The following is a 12,500-nucleotide window of genomic DNA, read 5'->3' as shown; positions in this document are numbered from 1 at the left end:
TCAGGCAGTCTCCCATCCAAGTAATAACCAGAACCAAACATTCTAAGATTCAGAGATCTGGCATTGACTCTTTTTTTTTTTTTTTTAAGATTATTACATAACTAATGAAAATTTTCCAAAAAGCTTACAGCACCTGGTATTCCCAGGCGGTCTCCCATCCAAGTACTAACCAAGCCCAAACCTGCTTAGCTTCCGAGATCAGACGAGATCAGGCATAGCCAGGTTGGTATGGCCGTAAGCGAAACCTGCTGCAAAGAGAGGGCTATTTAAAGATCAGACACTCTAATCTCCAGTTCATTATATAAGTTCGGAATAAAACCCAAAAGCTTACAGCACCTGGTATTCCCAGGCGGTCTCCCATCCAAGTACTAACCAGGCCCAAACCTGCTTAGCTTCCGAGATCAGACGAGATCGGGCATAGCCAGGTTGGTATGGCCGTAAGCGAAAGCTGCTGCAAAGAGAGGGCTAATTAAAGATCAGCCACTGTAATCTCCAGTACATTATATAAATAGGGACGAAAACCCTAAAGCTTACAGCACCTGGCAATCCCAGGCAGTCTCCCATCCAAGTAGTAACCAGAACCAAACATGCTAAGATTCAGACATCGGGCATTGACTCTTTTTTTTTTTTTTTTTTTTTTTTTTGCACGATTATTATATAATTAGTGAAAAAATTCCAAAAAGTAAAAAAATTTGAAAAATTTCCAAAAAGCTTTCAGCACCTGGTATTCCCAGGCGGTTTCCCATCCAAGTACTAAACAGGCATAGCCAGGTATGGCCGTAAGCGAAGGCTGCTGAAGAGAGAGGGCTATTTAAAGATCAGCCACTCTAATCTCCAGTTCAATATATAAGTAGGGAAGAAAACCCAAAAGCTTACAGCACCTGGTATTATTCTCAGGCAGTCTCCCATCCAAGTAATAACCAGAACCAAACATTCTAAGATTCAGAGATCTGGCATTGACTCTTTTTTTTTTTTCAAGATTATTACATAACTAATGAAAATTTTCCAAAAAGCTTACAGCACCTGGTATTCCCAGGCGGTCTCCCATCCAAGTACTAACCAGGCCCAAACCTGCTTAGCTTCCGAGATCAGACGAGATCGGGCATAGCCAGGTTGGTATGGCCGTAAGCGAAAGCTGCTGCAAAGAGAGGGCTAATTAAAGATCAGCCACTGTAATCTCCAGTACATTATATAAATAGGGACGAAAACCCTAAAGCTTACAGCACCTGGCAATCCCAGGCAGTCTCCCATCCAAGTAGTAACCAGAACCAAACATGCTAAGATTCAGACATCGGGCATTGACTCTTTTTTTTTTTTTTTTGCACGATTATTATATAATTAGTGAAAAAATTCCAAAAAGTAAAAAAATTTGAAAAATTTCCAAAAAGCTTTCAGCACCTGGTATTCCCAGGCGGTTTCCAATCCAAGTACTAAACAGGCATAGCCAGGTATGGCCGTAAGCGAAGGCTGCTGCAGAGAGAGGGCTATTTAAAGATCAGCCACTCTAATCTCCAGTTCAATATATAAGTAGGGAAGAAAACCCAAAAGCTTACAGCACCTGGTATTATTCTCAGGCAGTCTCCCATCCAAGTAATAACCAGAACCAAACATTCTAAGATTCAGAGATCTGGCATTGACTCTTTTTTTTTTTTTTTCAAGATTATTACATAACTAATGAAAATTTTCCAAAAAGCTTACAGCACCTGGTATTCCCAGGCGGTCTCCCATCCAAGTACTAACCAAGCCCAAACCTGCTTAGCTTCCGAGATCAGACGAGATCAGGCATAGCCAGGTTGGTATGGCCGTAAGCGAAACCTGCTGCAAAGAGAGGGCTATTTAAAGATCAGACACTCTAATCTCCAGTTCATTATATAAATTCGGAATAAAACACAAAAGCTTACAGCACCTGGTATTCCCAGGCGGTCTCCCATCCAAGTACTAACCAGGCCCAAACCTGCTTAGCTTCCGAGATCAGACGAGATCGGGCATAGCCAGGTTGGTATGGCCGTAAACGAAAGCTGCTGCAAAGAGAGGGCTAATTAAAGATCAGCCACTGTAATCTCCAGTACATTATATAAATAGGGACGAAAACCCTAAAGCTTACAGCACCTGGCAATCCCAGGCGGTCTCCCATCCAAGTAGTAACCAGAACCAAACATGCTAAGATTCAGACATCGGGCATTGACTCTTTTTTTTTTTTTTCAAGATTATTACATAACTAAAGAAAATTTTCCAAAAAGCTTACAGCACCTGGTATTCCCAGGCGGTCTCCCATCCAAGTACTAACCAAGCCCAAACCTGCTTAGCTTCCGAGATCAGATGAGATCAGGCATAGCCAGGTTGGTATGGCCGTAAGCGAAAGCTGCTGCAAAGAGAGGGCTATTTAAAGATCAGACACTCTAATCTCCAGTTCATTATATAAGTTCGGAATAAAACCCAAAAGCTTACAGCACCTGGTATTCCCAGGCGGTCTCCCATCCAAGTACTAACCAGGCCCAAACCTGCTTAGCTTCCGAGATCAGACGAGATCGGGCATAGCCAGGTTGGTATGGCCGTAAGCAAAAGCTGCTGCAAAGAGAGGGCTAATTAAAGATCAGCCACTGTAATCTCCAGTACATTATATAAATAGGGACGAAAACCCTAAAGCTTACAGCACCTGGCAATCCCAGGCAGTCTCCCATCCAAGTAGTAACCAGAAACAAACATGCTAAGATTCAGACATCGGGCATTGACTCTTTTTTTTTTTTTTTGCACGATTATTATATAATTAGTGAAAAAATTCCAAAAAGTAAAAAAATTTGAAAAATTTCCAAAAAGCTTTCAGCACCTGGTATTCCCAGGCGGTTTCCCATCCAAGTACTAAACAGGCATAGCCAGGTATGGCCGTAAGCGAAGGCTGCTGCAGAGAGAGGGCTATTTAAAGATCAGCCACTCTAATCTCCAGTTCAATATATAAGTAGGGAAGAAAACCCAAAAGCTTACAGCACCTGGTATTATTCTCAGGCAGTCTCCCATCCAAGTAATAACCAGAACCAAACATTCTAAGATTCAGAGATCTGGCATTGACTCTTTTTTTTTTTTTTTTAAGATTATTACATAACTAATGAAAATTTTCCAAAAAGCTTACAGCACCTGGTATTCCCAGGCGGTCTCCCATCCAAGTACTAACCAAGCCCAAACCTGCTTAGCTTCCGAGATCAGACGAGATCAGGCATAGCCAGGTTGGTATGGCCGTAAGCGAAACCTGCTGCAAAGAGAGGGCTATTTAAAGATCAGACACTCTAATCTCCAGTTCATTATATAAGTTCGGAATAAAACCCAAAAGCTTACAGCACCTGGTATTCCCAGGCGGTCTCCCATCCAAGTACTAACCAGGCCCAAACCTGCTTAGCTTCCGAGATCAGACGAGATCGGGCATAGCCAGGTTGGTATGGCCGTAAGCGAAAGCTGCTGCAAAGAGAGGGCTAATTAAAGATCAGCCACTGTAATCTCCAGTACATTATATAAATAGGGACGAAAACCCTAAAGCTTACAGCACCTGGCAATCCCAGGCAGTCTCCCATCCAAGTAGTAACCAGAACCAAACATGCTAAGATTCAGACATCGGGCATTGACTCTTTTTTTTTTTTTTTTTTTTTTTTTTGCACGATTATTATATAATTAGTGAAAAAATTCCAAAAAGTAAAAAAATTTGAAAAATTTCCAAAAAGCTTTCAGCACCTGGTATTCCCAGGCGGTTTCCCATCCAAGTACTAAACAGGCATAGCCAGGTATGGCCGTAAGCGAAGGCTGCTGAAGAGAGAGGGCTATTTAAAGATCAGCCACTCTAATCTCCAGTTCAATATATAAGTAGGGAAGAAAACCCAAAAGCTTACAGCACCTGGTATTATTCTCAGGCAGTCTCCCATCCAAGTAATAACCAGAACCAAACATTCTAAGATTCAGAGATCTGGCATTGACTCTTTTTTTTTTTTCAAGATTATTACATAACTAATGAAAATTTTCCAAAAAGCTTACAGCACCTGGTATTCCCAGGCGGTCTCCCATCCAAGTACTAACCAGGCCCAAACCTGCTTAGCTTCCGAGATCAGACGAGATCGGGCATAGCCAGGTTGGTATGGCCGTAAGCGAAAGCTGCTGCAAAGAGAGGGCTAATTAAAGATCAGCCACTGTAATCTCCAGTACATTATATAAATAGGGACGAAAACCCTAAAGCTTACAGCACCTGGCAATCCCAGGCAGTCTCCCATCCAAGTAGTAACCAGAACCAAACATGCTAAGATTCAGACATCGGGCATTGACTCTTTTTTTTTTTTTTTTGCACGATTATTATATAATTAGTGAAAAAATTCCAAAAAGTAAAAAAATTTGAAAAATTTCCAAAAAGCTTTCAGCACCTGGTATTCCCAGGCGGTTTCCAATCCAAGTACTAAACAGGCATAGCCAGGTATGGCCGTAAGCGAAGGCTGCTGCAGAGAGAGGGCTATTTAAAGATCAGCCACTCTAATCTCCAGTTCAATATATAAGTAGGGAAGAAAACCCAAAAGCTTACAGCACCTGGTATTATTCTCAGGCAGTCTCCCATCCAAGTAATAACCAGAACCAAACATTCTAAGATTCAGAGATCTGGCATTGACTCTTTTTTTTTTTTTTTCAAGATTATTACATAACTAATGAAAATTTTCCAAAAAGCTTACAGCACCTGGTATTCCCAGGCGGTCTCCCATCCAAGTACTAACCAAGCCCAAACCTGCTTAGCTTCCGAGATCAGACGAGATCAGGCATAGCCAGGTTGGTATGGCCGTAAGCGAAACCTGCTGCAAAGAGAGGGCTATTTAAAGATCAGACACTCTAATCTCCAGTTCATTATATAAGTTCGGAATAAAACACAAAAGCTTACAGCACCTGGTATTCCCAGGCGGTCTCCCATCCAAGTACTAACCAGGCCCAAACCTGCTTAGCTTCCGAGATCAGACGAGATCGGGCATAGCCAGGTTGGTATGGCCGTAAACGAAAGCTGCTGCAAAGAGAGGGCTAATTAAAGATCAGCCACTGTAATCTCCAGTACATTATATAAATAGGGACGAAAACCCTAAAGCTTACAGCACCTGGCAATCCCAGGCGGTCTCCCATCCAAGTAGTAACCAGAACCAAACATGCTAAGATTCAGACATCGGGCATTGACTCTTTTTTTTTTTTTTCAAGATTATTACATAACTAAAGAAAATTTTCCAAAAAGCTTACAGCACCTGGTATTCCCAGGCGGTCTCCCATCCAAGTACTAACCAAGCCCAAACCTGCTTAGCTTCCGAGATCAGATGAGATCAGGCATAGCCAGGTTGGTATGGCCGTAAGCGAAAGCTGCTGCAAAGAGAGGGCTATTTAAAGATCAGACACTCTAATCTCCAGTTCATTATATAAGTTCGGAATAAAACCCAAAAGCTTACAGCACCTGGTATTCCCAGGCGGTCTCCCATCCAAGTACTAACCAGGCCCAAACCTGCTTAGCTTCCGAGATCAGACGAGATCGGGCATAGCCAGGTTGGTATGGCCGTAAGCAAAAGCTGCTGCAAAGAGAGGGCTAATTAAAGATCAGCCACTGTAATCTCCAGTACATTATATAAATAGGGACGAAAACCCTAAAGCTTACAGCACCTGGCAATCCCAGGCAGTCTCCCATCCAAGTAGTAACCAGAAACAAACATGCTAAGATTCAGACATCGGGCATTGACTCTTTTTTTTTTTTTTTGCACGATTATTATATAATTAGTGAAAAAATTCCAAAAAGTAAAAAAATTTGAAAAATTTCCAAAAAGCTTTCAGCACCTGGTATTCCCAGGCGGTTTCCCATCCAAGTACTAAACAGGCATAGCCAGGTATGGCCGTAAGCGAAGGCTGCTGCAGAGAGAGGGCTATTTAAAGATCAGCCACTCTAATCTCCAGTTCAATATATAAGTAGGGAAGAAAACCCAAAAGCTTACAGCACCTGGTATTATTCTCAGGCAGTCTCCCATCCAAGTAATAACCAGAACCAAACATTCTAAGATTCAGAGATCTGGCATTGACTCTTTTTTTTTTTTTTTTAAGATTATTACATAACTAATGAAAATTTTCCAAAAAGCTTACAGCACCTGGTATTCCCAGGCGGTCTCCCATCCAAGTACTAACCAAGCCCAAACCTGCTTAGCTTCCGAGATCAGACGAGATCAGGCATAGCCAGGTTGGTATGGCCGTAAGCGAAACCTGCTGCAAAGAGAGGGCTATTTAAAGATCAGACACTCTAATCTCCAGTTCATTATATAAGTTCGGAATAAAACCCAAAAGCTTACAGCACCTGGTATTCCCAGGCGGTCTCCCATCCAAGTACTAACCAGGCCCAAACCTGCTTAGCTTCCGAGATCAGACGAGATCGGGCATAGCCAGGTTGGTATGGCCGTAAGCGAAAGCTGCTGCAAAGAGAGGGCTAATTAAAGATCAGCCACTGTAATCTCCAGTACATTATATAAATAGGGACGAAAACCCTAAAGCTTACAGCACCTGGCAATCCCAGGCAGTCTCCCATCCAAGTAGTAACCAGAACCAAACATGCTAAGATTCAGACATCGGGCATTGACTCTTTTTTTTTTTTTTTTTTTTTTTTGCACGATTATTATATAATTAGTGAAAAAATTCCAAAAAGTAAAAAAAATTGAAAAATTTCCAAAAAGCTTTCAGCACCTGGTATTCCCAGGCGGTTTCCCATCCAAGTACTAAACAGGCATAGCCAGGTATGGCCGTAAGCGAAGGCTGCTGAAGAGAGAGGGCTATTTAAAGATCAGCCACTCTAATCTCCAGTTCAATATATAAGTAGGGAAGAAAACCCAAAAGCTTACAGCACCTGGTATTATTCTCAGGCAGTCTCCCATCCAAGTAATAACCAGAACCAAACATTCTAAGATTCAGAGATCTGGCATTGACTCTTTTTTTTTTTTCAAGATTATTACATAACTAATGAAAATTTTCCAAAAAGCTTACAGCACCTGGTATTCCCAGGCGGTCTCCCATCCAAGTACTAACCAGGCCCAAACCTGCTTAGCTTCCGAGATCAGACGAGATCGGCATAGCCAGGTTGGTATGGCCGTAAGCGAAAGCTGCTGCAAAGAGAGGGCTAATTAAAGATCAGCCACTGTAATCTCCAGTACATTATATAAATAGGGACGAAAACCCTAAAGCTTACAGCACCTGGCAATCCCAGGCAGTCTCCCATCCAAGTAGTAACCAGAACCAAACATGCTAAGATTCAGACATCGGGCATTGACTCTTTTTTTTTTTTTTTTGCACGATTATTATATAATTAGTGAAAAAATTCCAAAAAGTAAAAAAATTTGAAAAATTTCCAAAAAGCTTTCAGCACCTGGTATTCCCAGGCGGTTTCCAATCCAAGTACTAAACAGGCATAGCCAGGTATGGCCGTAAGCGAAGGCTGCTGCAGAGAGAGGGCTATTTAAAGATCAGCCACTCTAATCTCCAGTTCAATATATAAGTAGGGAAGAAAACCCAAAAGCTTACAGCACCTGGTATTATTCTCAGGCAGTCTCCCATCCAAGTAATAACCAGAACCAAACATTCTAAGATTCAGAGATCTGGCATTGACTCTTTTTTTTTTTTTTCAAGATTATTACATAACTAATGAAAATTTTCCAAAAAGCTTACAGCACCTGGTATTCCCAGGCGGTCTCCCATCCAAGTACTAACCAAGCCCAAACCTGCTTAGCTTCCGAGATCAGACGAGATCAGGCATAGCCAGGTTGGTATGGCCGTAAGCGAAACCTGCTGCAAAGAGAGGGCTATTTAAAGATCAGACACTCTAATCTCCAGTTCATTATATAAGTTCGGAATAAAACACAAAAGCTTACAGCACCTGGTATTCCCAGGCGGTCTCCCATCCAAGTACTAACCAGGCCCAAACCTGCTTAGCTTCCGAGATCAGACGAGATCGGGCATAGCCAGGTTGGTATGGCCGTAAGCGAAAGCTGCTGCAAAGAGAGGGCTAATTAAAGATCAGCCACTGTAATCTCCAGTTCATTATATAAGTTCGGAATAAAACCCAAAAGCTTACAGCACCTGGTATTCCCAGGCGGTCTCCCATCCAAGTACTAACCAGGCCCAAACCTGCTTAGCTTCCGAGATCAGACGAGATCGGGCATAGCCAGGTTGGTATGGCCGTAAGCGAAAGCTGCTGCAAAGAGAGGGCTAATTAAAGATCAGCCACTGTAATCTCCAGTACATTATATAAATAGGGACGAAAACCCTAAAGCTTACAGCACCTGGCAATCCCAGGCAGTCTCCCATCCAAGTAGTAACCAGAACCAAACATGCTAAGATTCAGACATCGGGCATTGACTCTTTTTTTTTTTTTTTGCACGATTATTATATAATTAGTGAAAAAATTCCAAAAAGTAAAAAAATTTGAAAAATTTCCAAAAAGCTTTCAGCACCTGGTATTCCCAAGCGGTTTCCCATCCAAGTACTAAACAGGCATAGCCAGGTATGGCCGTAAGCGAAGGCTGCTGAAGAGAGAGGGCTATTTAAAGATCAGCCACTCTAATCTCCAGTTCAATATATAAGTAGGGAAGAAAACCCAAAAGCTTACAGCACCTGGTATTATTCTCAGGCAGTCTCCCATCCAAGTAATAACCAGAACCAAACATTCTAAGATTCAGAGATCTGGCATTGACTCTTTTTTTTTTTTTTCAAGATTATTACATAACTAATGAAAATTTTCCAAAAAGCTTACAGCACCTGGTATTCCCAGGCGGTCTCCCATCCAAGTACTAACCAAGCCCAAACTGCTTAGCTTCCGAGATCAGACGAGATCAGGCATAGCCAGGTTGTTATGGCCGTAAGCGAAACCTGCTGCAAAGAGAGGGCTATTTAAAGATCAGACACTCTAATCTCCAGTTCATTATATAAGTTCGGAATAAAACCCAAAAGCTTACAGCACCTGGTATTCCCAGGCGGTCTCCCATCCAAGTACTAACCAGGCCCAAACCTGCTTAGCTTCCGAGATCAGACGAGATCGGGCATAGCCAGGTTGGTATGGCCGTAAGCGAAAGCTGCTGCAAAGAGAGGGCTAATTAAAGATCAGCCACTGTAATCTCCAGTACATTATATAAATAGGGACGAAAACCCTAAAGCTTACAGCACCTGGCAATCCCAGGCAGTCTCCCATCCAAGTAGTAACCAGAACCAAACATGCTAAGATTCAGACATCGGGCATTGACTCTTTTTTTTTTTTTTTTTGCACGATTATTATATAATTAGTGAAAAAATTCCAAAAAGTAAAAAAATTTGAAAAATTTCCAAAAAGCTTTCAGCACCTGGTATTCCCAGGCGGTTTCCCATCCAAGTACTAAACAGGCATAGCCAGGTATGGCCGTAAGCGAAGGCTGCTGAAGAGAGAGGGCTATTTAAAGATCAGCCACTCTAATCTCCAGTTCAATATATAAGTAGGGAAGAAAACCCAAAAGCTTACAGCACCTGGTATTATTCTCAGGCAGTCTCCCATCCAAGTAATAACCAGAACCAAACATTCTAAGATTCAGAGATCTGGCATTGACTCTTTTTTTTTTCAAGATTATTACATAACTAATGAAAATTTTCCAAAAAGCTTACAGCACCTGGTATTCCCAGGCGGTCTCCCATCCAAGTACTAACCAGGCCCAAACCTGCTTAGCTTCCGAGATCAGACGAGATCGGGCATAGCCAGGTTGGTATGGCCGTAAGCGAAAGCTGCTGCAAAGAGAGGGCTAATTAAAGATCAGCCACTGTAATCTCCAGTTCATTATATAAGTTCGGAATAAAACCCAAAAGCTTACAGCACCTGGTATTCCCAGGCGGTCTCCCATCCAAGTACTAAACAGGCATAGCCAGGTATGGCCGTAAGCGAAGGCTGCTGCAGAGAGAGGGCTATTTAAAGATCAGCCACTCTAATCTCCAGTTCAATATATAAGTAGGGAAGAAAACCCAAAAGCTTACAGCACCTGGTATTATTCTCAGGCAGTCTCCCATCCAAGTAATAACCAGAACCAAACATTCTAAGATTCAGAGATCTGGCATTGACTCTTTTTTTTTTTTCAAGATTATTACATAACTAATGAAAATTTTCCAAAAAGCTTACAGCACCTGGTATTCCCAGGCGGTCTCCCATCCAAGTACTAACCAGGCCCAAACCTGCTTAGCTTCCGAGATCAGACGAGATCGGCATAGCCAGGTTGGTATGGCCGTAAGCGAAAGCTGCTGCAAAGAGAGGGCTAATTAAAGATCAGCCACTGTAATCTCCAGTACATTATATAAATAGGGACGAAAACCCTAAAGCTTACAGCACCTGGCAATCCCAGGCAGTCTCCCATCCAAGTAGTAACCAGAACCAAACATGCTAAGATTCAGACATCGGGCATTGACTCTTTTTTTTTTTTTTTTGCACGATTATTATATAATTAGTGAAAAAATTCCAAAAAGTAAAAAAATTTGAAAAATTTCCAAAAAGCTTTCAGCACCTGGTATTCCCAGGCGGTTTCCAATCCAAGTACTAAACAGGCATAGCCAGGTATGGCCGTAAGCGAAGGCTGCTGCAGAGAGAGGGCTATTTAAAGATCAGCCACTCTAATCTCCAGTTCAATATATAAGTAGGGAAGAAAACCCAAAAGCTTACAGCACCTGGTATTATTCTCAGGCAGTCTCCCATCCAAGTAATAACCAGAACCAAACATTCTAAGATTCAGAGATCTGGCATTGACTCTTTTTTTTTTTTTTCAAGATTATTACATAACTAATGAAAATTTTCCAAAAAGCTTACAGCACCTGGTATTCCCAGGCGGTCTCCCATCCAAGTACTAACCAAGCCCAAACCTGCTTAGCTTCCGAGATCAGACGAGATCAGGCATAGCCAGGTTGGTATGGCCGTAAGCGAAACCTGCTGCAAAGAGAGGGCTATTTAAAGATCAGACACTCTAATCTCCAGTTCATTATATAAGTTCGGAATAAAACACAAAAGCTTACAGCACCTGGTATTCCCAGGCGGTCTCCCATCCAAGTACTAACCAGGCCCAAACCTGCTTAGCTTCCGAGATCAGACGAGATCGGGCATAGCCAGGTTGGTATGGCCGTAAGCGAAAGCTGCTGCAAAGAGAGGGCTAATTAAAGATCAGCCACTGTAATCTCCAGTTCATTATATAAGTTCGGAATAAAACCCAAAAGCTTACAGCACCTGGTATTCCCAGGCGGTCTCCCATCCAAGTACTAACCAGGCCCAAACCTGCTTAGCTTCCGAGATCAGACGAGATCGGGCATAGCCAGGTTGGTATGGCCGTAAGCGAAAGCTGCTGCAAAGAGAGGGCTAATTAAAGATCAGCCACTGTAATCTCCAGTACATTATATAAATAGGGACGAAAACCCTAAAGCTTACAGCACCTGGCAATCCCAGGCAGTCTCCCATCCAAGTAGTAACCAGAACCAAACATGCTAAGATTCAGACATCGGGCATTGACTCTTTTTTTTTTTTTTTTTGCACGATTATTATATAATTAGTGAAAAAATTCCAAAAAGTAAAAAAATTTGAAAAATTTCCAAAAAGCTTTCAGCACCTGGTATTCCCAGGCGGTTTCCCATCCAAGTACTAAACAGGCATAGCCAGGTATGGCCGTAAGCGAAGGCTGCTGAAGAGAGAGGGCTATTTAAAGATCAGCCACTCTAATCTCCAGTTCAATATATAAGTAGGGAAGAAAACCCAAAAGCTTACAGCACCTGGTATTATTCTCAGGCAGTCTCCCATCCAAGTAATAACCAGAACCAAACATTCTAAGATTCAGAGATCTGGCATTGACTCTTTTTTTTTTCAAGATTATTACATAACTAATGAAAATTTTCCAAAAAGCTTACAGCACCTGGTATTCCCAGGCGGTCTCCCATCCAAGTACTAACCAGGCCCAAACCTGCTTAGCTTCCGAGATCAGACGAGATCGGGCATAGCCAGGTTGGTATGGCCGTAAGCGAAAGCTGCTGCAAAGAGAGGGCTAATTAAAGATCAGCCACTGTAATCTCCAGTTCATTATATAAGTTCGGAATAAAACCCAAAAGCTTACAGCACCTGGTATTCCCAGGCGGTCTCCCATCCAAGTACTAACCAGGCCCAAACCTGCTTAGCTTCCGAGATCAGACGAGATCGGGCATAGCCAGGTTGGTATGGCCGTAAGCGAAAGCTGCTGCAAAGAGAGGGCTAATTAAAGATCAGCCACTGTAATCTCCAGTACATTATATAAATAGGGACGAAAACCCTAAAGCTTACAGCACCTGGCAATCCCAGGCAGTCTCCCATCCAAGTAGTAACCAGAACCAAACATGCTAAGATTCAGACATCGGGCATTGACTCTTTTTTTTTTTTTTTTGCACGATTATTATATAATTAGTGAAAAAATTCCAAAAAGTAAAAAAATTTGAAAAATTTCCAAAAAGCTTTCAGC

The 12,500-nt window shown here is 42.2% G+C and overlaps 28 non-coding genes and 1 pseudogene across 28 annotated transcripts; all 29 read right to left on the bottom strand.

Moving 5' to 3' along the window:
* Positions 1-121: 121 nt before the first annotated feature.
* On the bottom strand, positions 122-240 carry LOC132138132 (5S ribosomal RNA). The gene has a single exon (XR_009432438.1). It is a non-coding gene; the product is annotated as a 5S ribosomal RNA (ribosomal RNA).
* An 84-nt stretch (positions 241-324) lies between these two features.
* On the bottom strand, positions 325-443 carry LOC132139239 (5S ribosomal RNA). The gene has a single exon (XR_009433465.1). It is a non-coding gene; the product is annotated as a 5S ribosomal RNA (ribosomal RNA).
* A 568-nt stretch (positions 444-1,011) lies between these two features.
* LOC132139238 (5S ribosomal RNA) lies at positions 1,012-1,130 on the bottom strand. The gene has a single exon (XR_009433464.1). It is a non-coding gene; the product is annotated as a 5S ribosomal RNA (ribosomal RNA).
* A 561-nt stretch (positions 1,131-1,691) lies between these two features.
* On the bottom strand, positions 1,692-1,810 carry LOC132138131 (5S ribosomal RNA). Its single transcript, XR_009432437.1, has one exon. It is a non-coding gene; the product is annotated as a 5S ribosomal RNA (ribosomal RNA).
* An 84-nt stretch (positions 1,811-1,894) lies between these two features.
* Positions 1,895-2,013, bottom strand: LOC132137704 (5S ribosomal RNA). Its single transcript, XR_009432030.1, has one exon. It is a non-coding gene; the product is annotated as a 5S ribosomal RNA (ribosomal RNA).
* Positions 2,014-2,238: 225 nt separating this feature from the next.
* On the bottom strand, positions 2,239-2,357 carry LOC132137918 (5S ribosomal RNA). Its single transcript, XR_009432236.1, has one exon. It is a non-coding gene; the product is annotated as a 5S ribosomal RNA (ribosomal RNA).
* An 84-nt stretch (positions 2,358-2,441) lies between these two features.
* Positions 2,442-2,560, bottom strand: LOC132139236 (5S ribosomal RNA). Its single transcript, XR_009433462.1, has one exon. It is a non-coding gene; the product is annotated as a 5S ribosomal RNA (ribosomal RNA).
* A 560-nt stretch (positions 2,561-3,120) lies between these two features.
* On the bottom strand, positions 3,121-3,239 carry LOC132138130 (5S ribosomal RNA). The gene has a single exon (XR_009432436.1). It is a non-coding gene; the product is annotated as a 5S ribosomal RNA (ribosomal RNA).
* Positions 3,240-3,323: 84 nt separating this feature from the next.
* On the bottom strand, positions 3,324-3,442 carry LOC132139235 (5S ribosomal RNA). The gene has a single exon (XR_009433461.1). It is a non-coding gene; the product is annotated as a 5S ribosomal RNA (ribosomal RNA).
* A 568-nt stretch (positions 3,443-4,010) lies between these two features.
* On the bottom strand, positions 4,011-4,129 carry LOC132139234 (5S ribosomal RNA). Its single transcript, XR_009433460.1, has one exon. It is a non-coding gene; the product is annotated as a 5S ribosomal RNA (ribosomal RNA).
* A 561-nt stretch (positions 4,130-4,690) lies between these two features.
* LOC132138129 (5S ribosomal RNA) lies at positions 4,691-4,809 on the bottom strand. The gene has a single exon (XR_009432435.1). It is a non-coding gene; the product is annotated as a 5S ribosomal RNA (ribosomal RNA).
* An 84-nt stretch (positions 4,810-4,893) lies between these two features.
* LOC132137703 (5S ribosomal RNA) lies at positions 4,894-5,012 on the bottom strand. Its single transcript, XR_009432029.1, has one exon. It is a non-coding gene; the product is annotated as a 5S ribosomal RNA (ribosomal RNA).
* A 225-nt stretch (positions 5,013-5,237) lies between these two features.
* Positions 5,238-5,356, bottom strand: LOC132137917 (5S ribosomal RNA). Its single transcript, XR_009432235.1, has one exon. It is a non-coding gene; the product is annotated as a 5S ribosomal RNA (ribosomal RNA).
* Positions 5,357-5,440: 84 nt separating this feature from the next.
* LOC132139232 (5S ribosomal RNA) lies at positions 5,441-5,559 on the bottom strand. Its single transcript, XR_009433459.1, has one exon. It is a non-coding gene; the product is annotated as a 5S ribosomal RNA (ribosomal RNA).
* Positions 5,560-6,119: 560 nt separating this feature from the next.
* LOC132138128 (5S ribosomal RNA) lies at positions 6,120-6,238 on the bottom strand. The gene has a single exon (XR_009432434.1). It is a non-coding gene; the product is annotated as a 5S ribosomal RNA (ribosomal RNA).
* Positions 6,239-6,322: 84 nt separating this feature from the next.
* Positions 6,323-6,441, bottom strand: LOC132139231 (5S ribosomal RNA). The gene has a single exon (XR_009433458.1). It is a non-coding gene; the product is annotated as a 5S ribosomal RNA (ribosomal RNA).
* A 566-nt stretch (positions 6,442-7,007) lies between these two features.
* On the bottom strand, positions 7,008-7,125 carry LOC132138574 (5S ribosomal RNA). Its single transcript, XR_009432861.1, has one exon. It is a non-coding gene; the product is annotated as a 5S ribosomal RNA (ribosomal RNA).
* Positions 7,126-7,685: 560 nt separating this feature from the next.
* LOC132138127 (5S ribosomal RNA) lies at positions 7,686-7,804 on the bottom strand. Its single transcript, XR_009432433.1, has one exon. It is a non-coding gene; the product is annotated as a 5S ribosomal RNA (ribosomal RNA).
* An 84-nt stretch (positions 7,805-7,888) lies between these two features.
* On the bottom strand, positions 7,889-8,007 carry LOC132139229 (5S ribosomal RNA). The gene has a single exon (XR_009433456.1). It is a non-coding gene; the product is annotated as a 5S ribosomal RNA (ribosomal RNA).
* Positions 8,008-8,091: 84 nt separating this feature from the next.
* Positions 8,092-8,210, bottom strand: LOC132139228 (5S ribosomal RNA). Its single transcript, XR_009433455.1, has one exon. It is a non-coding gene; the product is annotated as a 5S ribosomal RNA (ribosomal RNA).
* A 559-nt stretch (positions 8,211-8,769) lies between these two features.
* LOC132139018 (5S ribosomal RNA) lies at positions 8,770-8,887 on the bottom strand (annotated as a pseudogene).
* Positions 8,888-8,971: 84 nt separating this feature from the next.
* On the bottom strand, positions 8,972-9,090 carry LOC132139227 (5S ribosomal RNA). Its single transcript, XR_009433454.1, has one exon. It is a non-coding gene; the product is annotated as a 5S ribosomal RNA (ribosomal RNA).
* Positions 9,091-9,647: 557 nt separating this feature from the next.
* Positions 9,648-9,766, bottom strand: LOC132139226 (5S ribosomal RNA). Its single transcript, XR_009433453.1, has one exon. It is a non-coding gene; the product is annotated as a 5S ribosomal RNA (ribosomal RNA).
* Positions 9,767-10,152: 386 nt separating this feature from the next.
* LOC132138573 (5S ribosomal RNA) lies at positions 10,153-10,270 on the bottom strand. Its single transcript, XR_009432860.1, has one exon. It is a non-coding gene; the product is annotated as a 5S ribosomal RNA (ribosomal RNA).
* Positions 10,271-10,830: 560 nt separating this feature from the next.
* On the bottom strand, positions 10,831-10,949 carry LOC132138126 (5S ribosomal RNA). The gene has a single exon (XR_009432432.1). It is a non-coding gene; the product is annotated as a 5S ribosomal RNA (ribosomal RNA).
* An 84-nt stretch (positions 10,950-11,033) lies between these two features.
* LOC132139225 (5S ribosomal RNA) lies at positions 11,034-11,152 on the bottom strand. The gene has a single exon (XR_009433452.1). It is a non-coding gene; the product is annotated as a 5S ribosomal RNA (ribosomal RNA).
* Positions 11,153-11,236: 84 nt separating this feature from the next.
* Positions 11,237-11,355, bottom strand: LOC132139224 (5S ribosomal RNA). The gene has a single exon (XR_009433451.1). It is a non-coding gene; the product is annotated as a 5S ribosomal RNA (ribosomal RNA).
* Positions 11,356-11,912: 557 nt separating this feature from the next.
* On the bottom strand, positions 11,913-12,031 carry LOC132139223 (5S ribosomal RNA). Its single transcript, XR_009433450.1, has one exon. It is a non-coding gene; the product is annotated as a 5S ribosomal RNA (ribosomal RNA).
* Positions 12,032-12,115: 84 nt separating this feature from the next.
* LOC132139222 (5S ribosomal RNA) lies at positions 12,116-12,234 on the bottom strand. The gene has a single exon (XR_009433449.1). It is a non-coding gene; the product is annotated as a 5S ribosomal RNA (ribosomal RNA).
* Between the last annotated feature and the right edge of the window lie 266 nt (positions 12,235-12,500).

Source organism: Carassius carassius, unplaced genomic scaffold (genome assembly GCF_963082965.1).
Source record: "Carassius carassius unplaced genomic scaffold, fCarCar2.1 SCAFFOLD_57, whole genome shotgun sequence".
Lineage (NCBI taxonomy): Eukaryota > Metazoa > Chordata > Actinopteri > Cypriniformes > Cyprinidae > Carassius > Carassius carassius.
The sequence above is the reverse complement of the archived record's forward strand: the minus strand, read 5'-3'. Positions and strand labels throughout refer to the sequence as shown.